This window comes from Salmo salar, chromosome 11 (genome assembly GCF_965601325.2).
Source record: "Salmo salar chromosome 11, fSalSal1, whole genome shotgun sequence".
NCBI lineage: Eukaryota > Metazoa > Chordata > Actinopteri > Salmoniformes > Salmonidae > Salmo > Salmo salar.
In genome coordinates, this window is record NC_138301.1 from 111,788,787 (window position 1) to 111,796,430 (window position 7,644).

The window sequence follows — 7,644 nt, forward strand, 5'->3', positions numbered from 1 at the left end:
TGTCTTTACCTATTCTTAAACCATGTGAAGGGATGGCGTGATTAATGGGGAACCAATTATTTGTCTCCACAATGTCTGTGTGCAGGTCACTCCCCTCAGTGAGCTTGTCCAGGAGTGGGAACAAGAGTTGTCTTACTGAGGATGGGCCTCTGAGATAGCACTGACAGAGGAGATTTATGGTGTATTTTGATAAGAACGCCTAAAAAGCATTCCAGAGGACATGAGCTAATGGTTTTGTTCTATACCGTACCAGGGAGGGACGGTTCTAGGAAGACCAGACACTCGTCTATATAATGAACACTGTTGACATAGCAGCTGCTGTCTGCTGTGTTTTATAGATATCTTTTCATACCAAACTTAACCTTTGTGAACTGTTCCTAAGATTTGTGGTTCGTCAATGTACGTTGAAGGGGTGGTTCTTGGGTATAAAATATCTCAGTAGCCATTGTGTTAAAACCTTCCTGGTTCATTCGAGAGAGTGCATTATTGAAGGTGAAAGTACTTTTGCAAAAGTATCTTAATTATTAAAGATGTAGTTAACTCGGACTGTTGTGTTTGTAACTCTCCTCATTTGGTAATGCAGAAATGAGCCACCACAGTAAACTAATCCATTTTTGATGTTGTCAGAGGACCGTTATTGTATGTTTTAACCACTCCTATAAAAATTGTAGATTATTAGATACTCAACAAGGTCTGATTTAACTATTTCTGAAACAGGACCCAAATGGTAAATATAAAGATCAAGTCAATAAAAAAAGCTGGAGGACCCTTACTCTTCAGTGTTGTGATGCAACAATGATATTAAAATGAATAGCGCATAGAATTAAAAAGGTATTGTCAGATATTAATTCTAGTCACACATGTTTTTAACATGGACGATACATTGGAAATTATATTAGACAAGTACTGGAAACGATAGAACACTATGAACAATCTGGGAAACAAGGCCCAATATTCACAGCTGACTTTGAAAAGGCTTTTGATAAAGTACAACTGCAATTTATATATAAAAGCCTGGAAAATTTCAATTTTTGAGAATCTCTTATACAATGGGTTAAAGTTATGTATAGTGTAAAATAGTAAATAATGGCTACTTCTCTGAAAGTATTCAACTGTCATGAGGACTAAAATAAGGCTGTCCAGGAATCAGCATGACCTCTATTCAAAGCAGAAAAACACATCCAGGTATCTCATTTTGCATCTCACAGCATATTGGCTATTACAATTGCTTAATTCACTATACCAGTTTACAACCTATTGCTTCAACCTCAGTTGTAGCCAAACTATTAAGATCAAGACAATGGAACGCCTTCCATTGCATCGTTGATTGTCTTTTCAGAAATAACTGATTTTGAAACGTGCATAAGAAAAAAGGAATGATACTTTGCATTGCAAGTACACTGTTTTAGCAAAATGTGGTAAAGTGGCTAACTGATGTGAAAATGAAACGGTCTGATGTGCATCAACAGAGCAAGGCAAACCACAGAAGTTAAACTAGGCCCAGAGTGTAAAATGCATATGGTGCTTTAGCAGGTTATTATTCTATATTTTATATCAAGTGGTTATGAGTGTGTTTTGCAGAGTAGCTAAAAAAGAAGCGGTACAGCATGCATATGAACAGCGTCCCGCAGCCACACCTATTAGCGTGGCTGTTTCTACAGCTCAGTAGCTCTGCCTGGCCTGTGGTCAGCCTGCTCTTCATGGAGAGAAGAAGAAGTGTTATTGTGTTATTGACTGTGCGTTTGTTTATTCCAAGTGTAACTCTGTGTTGTTTTTGTCGCACTGCTTTGCTTTATCTTGGCCAGGTAGCAGTTGGAAATGAGAACTTGTTCTCAACTGGCCTACCTGGTTAAGAAAAGGTGAAATAATGTACATATTTTTTAAAGTGAAAACATGAGTAGGACATGGAGGTGAGTTGACATTGTATACACTGTGGCTACTTGTAAGCACCAAATATTTTTTTACATTTCTCTCTTCAGTGAGTGAAACTTGTAGATTGTTTAAACCCATATGCTGTGGTTTCATGACTAGAGGGCCATTTCCCCATAGCAGGAAACAGAACTGTCTGAGCGTAATGACAACTACACATTCATTTCTTGCCAAACTTTCTAGTTTACAAACATGTCCTCAACCCATACTCTGAGAGCTTTAACATCTACTGGTGGGCTTCCAATGTGGATGTTGCTTCTTCACCTCTACATAAGATATGGTAAGTAGGCTGAATAGTTTTTCTTGATAATCCCAAAATATTTTAAACAATAGTTTTTTGCTCATCTATTTTAAAGCATTGAAATGCTTTATTTTCAGTTATTGCTGAAGACACCAGAGTAGTTGGACGAGTAGGAAACTCCATATTCCTTCACCCTAAAATGCACTTGCACGCCAAGATCTCTGACGTAAGATGGAAATATGTTAATACAAATATGTTAATAGCTAGAAATGGTACGCTTGTTAATTTAACGGATAGGTGTGAGATCTTTCTAAATGGTTCACTGAAGTTTAATGAAGGACTGAAAAGAGACAGTGGAATTTATACTGTTCAACAATTCAGTGAAAATGGAGATTGTCTATCCGAGCGGCGCATTGAGCTCAGTATTCTAGGTGAGTTGTTTGAAATTACTGCAAATTTTGACATCTGCTATAATCTAAAACATAATTTTTCAATTCGTCAGGGAAGTTTTAGCACAAGCATACACATCTATGTTGATTAAAGGGGCAATCTGCAATTCAAACAATAATGGTGTACACCCAGCCATTGTTTTGGTAAACAGCTGAGGGATGGGGCTGTAAAATTGTATCCACTCTCAAATTCAGACTGAGTTATGGATGCACAATATCAAAATTATTGTTTTAACAATGTTTTGAAGCTACATAGTTTGTTTACAATCACATTGTCTATAAACAATGGAGTAAAACAGGCTTATATTTTGGTTTCTGGTGGGGTACAACAGTTGAACTAAGCTCATGAGGCATGTATAAGTAATATTCTTCAAGAATCAATGGGTATATCATTAATTTAAGTCCAAATATCGATGTACCCACTTGCAAATTGCCCCTTTAATGTAAGAATATGAGTTTTTTTATATTTTGGCTTTCGTTCATTTATTGTCCATTAATGTTAATGTATTTGCTTCATTTTGACTGAAAATAATATTCTCTGTTGTAGCTTGTTGATTGACTTTGCACTGTGTGAGTGTATATTTGTGTGACATGATTGATTTACATTTCAGAACCCGTCTCCAAACCAAAGGTGAGAACCTCCTGTACTTTTGATGGGAGAGTTGTTCTGACCTGCTCTGTTGATAAAGGAGACAGAGTTGTGATGAACTGGAACAAGCAGCCATATGCCTGGACAGGGTCCAATCAGACCCTGAGCTCAGGTCCTATTCTATTCCTGGACAGCTATACGCCTGGAAAACTGACCTGTGTGGCAATGAACGAAATAAGTGAAGAAGGCTTCAGTCCAGTTGTCCCGACATGCAGAGGTACAGTAACTCCTCATTGACTTTCTGCATACTATTGGTCCAGAACCGTTCTCTCTGCACAGTACAGTAGACCTGCCCATTACTTGTCCTTTAATTGGGTAGGACAGAATGTATTGAACCAAGCTTTGAAGGCACACATATGAGTCAGGTGACAGGGTACTACAGAACAAAGTACCATTTTTAAGATTCATGACTATATTTAGAATTAAACTGTGGCATTTGTTTTGGGAAAAGGTCGCACATCAGCGGTGGCTGCATTTGGGTTCTTTGCATTTGCAATGACGACACTGGCCGTCGCCATTCTAAATTTGAAGATGAGGTGTCAGAAAAAGAAAAAAGGTAAAAGTCAGACTGAATGTAAGTATCTACTTTATGCAGTTTTGTTGTATTTCTATGGAAAATTCACATGAAACATTTCTATGGAAAATTCACATGGGATATTCCATTTCTCAAACTGCACTGTAGTGTGTTTAGATGTGGAGGAGAACAACTACATTGAGATGCGTGGGAATTTATGCAACAAATGTCCTCAGGAGGAGACCACAATCCACCTGGACCAAGACACCTCCCATTACGGTAACAGACAATGACACACAGTACATTTCCATCACAGTTTATTAAGTGAGAGGTAAGACTTAAAGTTAGTGCATTCATCTTAAGGTAGTTGGTGAGACAACCACATATCACAGTCGTCGTCATTTCATCATAGTTTGTGTACAGTAACAAGTATTTTATTTTAACACCGCTTTATGATTATGAATGTATATTTTGTAAGATGTTGAAATTGTCTTACCGCAGAATTCTGCAGACCTATTGCACCTGCTTCCAGCCAGAGAAAGAGAAGACTATCACTGGAGTTGAATGATATCTATGTATGAAGAACAATGTGTTAATGGCATTACATTTCAATAGCATCCATTTGTTTTTCAATGTGAAATATGCAACTACGCACCATAATTACTGATAATTTTTTACAATTCATTATGTTGTATTTTTGTGATAGATGTATTTTTGTTGTATAGTCGTAGAGCCTAGAGAAGCGACATATAGGGCATTATTTCACCTGTATTTTGATATTTTATCATACCCGTAGTCGCATAACTTCATTTTCAGACTTAACCACTAGGTGAAAGCATTACAGTATGTTAAAGAAACAGGGTGACTAGAGGTGAGAAGAAACATCACATGATTACTGTCATTACATCAATAGTTGTTTCAAAATATATGGACGCTGCTGGGACGACTGTAAATTATTCCATTTCAAACGGTTCTGGTTATTATTGTCTAACATATGTTTTTCTTCAAAACGTCCAGTTAAAGGACACCTGATTGGCGCAGCAGTCTAAGGCACTGCATCTCAGTGCTGTAGGTGTCACTACACACCCTGGTTTGATTCCAGGCTGTATCACAACTGGCTGTGATTGGGAGTCCCATAGAGTGGTGCACAATTGGCCCAGCGTCGTCTGGGTTTGGCCGGGGTAGGCAGTCGCTGTAAATAAGAATGTGTTCTTAACTGACTTCCCTAGTTAAATAAAGGTATAGCCAGGGCTCTTTCCTGGAGAGCTACCCTCCTGTAGGTGTTAACTCCAACCCTGTTCCTGGAGAGCTACCCTCCTGTAGGTTTTAACTTCTACCGTGTTCCTGTGAGAGATACCCTCCTGTAGGTTTTAACTCCTACCGTGTTCCTGTAGAGATACCCTCCTGTAGGTTTTATCTCCTACCGTGTTCCTGTAGAGATACCCTCCTGTAGGTTTTAACTCCTACCGTGTTCCTGTAGAGATACCCTCCTGTAGGTTTTAACTCCTACCGTGTTCCTGTAGAGCTACTCTCCTGTAGGTTTTAACTCCTACCGTGTTCCTGTAGAGATACCCTCCTGTAGGTTTTCACTCCAACTCCAACCTAGCACACCGGATTCTACTAATTAGCTGGTTGATAATCAGAGTCAGGTTAGTTACAACAGGGGTTGGAGTGAAAACCTACAGGAGGGTAGCTAGCTCTCCAGGAACAGGGTTGGAGAGCCCTGGCACTACATACTACACTCATTACATTGTTAAAGTCATCAGTCCAGTTTCATTACAGGTGATGTTAGAATGAAGAATGTAAATACATGTAAATATACTTACTACAAGTTTTGTTTTAGTGTCAAATAGACTATATATGCATACATATAATTGTTATAATTTTACTGTATGAATTGCAATGTCAGCTTAGTAAATGTTGATTGTTTTTAAACCTCATCTTAGCCAATTTTCATTTATTCATACCATTGCTATTGGTAATCCTGAAGAAAACACTAGCATAATGTCACCTATCTACAGTATATAGTCACTTCCCCAATTTAAATTACGATTTGGCACACAAAGTGCATTTAGCAGTGTAGCAATGGCTCTAATCGCAAATTGATTTTCATTGCTGATCTTAGGTAATAGGTACAAGGACTTATTACAAAATACGTTTTGAGAAGACAACTTTTTTTATCTTCTAAATGTAGTAAAGTACATATTTAGATGTATTTTTAACTAAAATATATTTTGGGATAGTTAATGACATTTGCAGGTTATTTTTTCATGAAATAACTATGTAAATAATTAGTAGCTTAAGTAGTTCACATCAATTGTAATAATAAAAGTCAATTTACTAATTTCAAAACACTTTATCCAAATGTGCTATTCTAAAATTGGTATAAGAAACATTAAGGTATTTCCAATGTATTTCCCATGATCTTCAATAGACTTGTGTAATAAAGAAGGACGTATGTGTATTCTGCACATAAATAAATGATGATCTAATAGGGTGCAGGTAATGCTGTAGAAATAGCTAAGGTCTTTGTAAGTTCCAAATCTCAGGAAATATATGAAGATGAAAGATGGGTTATAAATATTTTTCTAAATATATGCACTATAAAATAACTACTGAACTGGCTAGTGTTTTGGTAGATAAGCACTCAGTACTCCATTTTAATATATATTTTTTGGTATGATGTAAAAACTAGCTAATTATATCCAAAACAATGAATAATGATATTTATATTTGGATTGTTACCATTTGGATTGTCTGCTTTGTAACATACTGTAAAAGCTGATTCGTCTAAGAAGGAAATGGACCTAGAACTCTCCCACTTCCTCTTACAGTCATATGACAACCAATTAAACCACATTGGACACCCAACAGATGCTTGCATCTGTCACAGTAGCCTTACCCACATGGGTAAGCTACCGTCCTGTAGGTTTTAACATCTACCCTGTAGACATAACGAGTCAGGTTACAGACCACTTAGCTAGGCCTAAGACATAACTTGTCAAGTTACAGACATTGTAGCTAAGCCTAAGACCCATACACATAACGATTCAGGTTACAGATCATGTAGCTAGGCCTAAGACACCAAGACATAATGAGTCAGGTTACATACCATCCGAGACTTCACGGCAGAAGCACTACAAGGACCGTTGACTGAAGGAAATATCCCACATTCACAGGAGTCTTCTGTGCCTTTATTGCGACCTGATTAGAATTAGGTTTTTACTGAAAAGCAGGTTGATTTTGTTTAGTTATATTTTTTTTGGTAGTTTGTATGATTCGTTTTTTTTTTGGGGGGGGGGGGGGGGGGGTTAGGGTTGGGGGGGTCTGTATTATCCACCCACACAGTAGGTGGCGGAATGCACATTTAATTGTTGCGAACGCCATTATACCATACAAGAAGAAGATGAGGCCTTTCGTTTGGTTTTGAGTCTTGAGTTTTGGCATGCATTTTTGTACATATCTATTTTTCTTCACCATCTGAACAAATGATAACCTGCTTAGACTGGCCAAACAAGAGGTCAAGAAGGAGCTTGACCTGGACATATGGTAAGGTTGCAGTCTCTTGAGTACAGACATTCAACACCTAGACGCACGTGCTTACTTCCAACATTTATGCACACATCAAATCAGGTTACAGACCATGTAGCTAGGCGTAAGACATATCGAGTAAGGTTACAGACCACGTATCTAGGCCTAAGACCCCTAGACATAACATATCAGGTTTCAGACCACGTAGCTAGGCCTAAGACCCCTAGACATAATGTATCAGGTTTCAGACCACATAGCTAGGCCTAAGACCCCTAGACATAACATGTCAGGTTACAGACCATGTAGCTAGGCCTTAGACCCCTAGACATAA

At 37.9% G+C, this 7,644-nt stretch overlaps 1 non-coding gene across 4 annotated transcripts; it reads left to right on the forward strand.

Annotated features, from left to right (window-relative positions):
* The first annotated feature begins 1,998 nt into the window (after nucleotides 1-1,998).
* On the forward strand, nucleotides 1,999-5,838 carry LOC106563738 (uncharacterized). Of its 4 annotated transcripts, none has more exons than XR_014379470.1 (6): nucleotides 1,999-2,209; nucleotides 2,308-2,601; nucleotides 3,231-3,485; nucleotides 3,720-3,842; nucleotides 3,960-4,061; nucleotides 4,284-5,837. It is a non-coding gene; the product is annotated as an uncharacterized LOC106563738 (transcript). The 4 variants fall into 4 exon arrangements; XR_014379471.1 differs by having other exon boundaries at nucleotides 3,720-3,824; nucleotides 3,951-4,061; XR_014379469.1 differs by having other exon boundaries at nucleotides 3,951-4,061; nucleotides 4,284-5,836.
* Nucleotides 5,839-7,644: the final 1,806 nt, after the last annotated feature.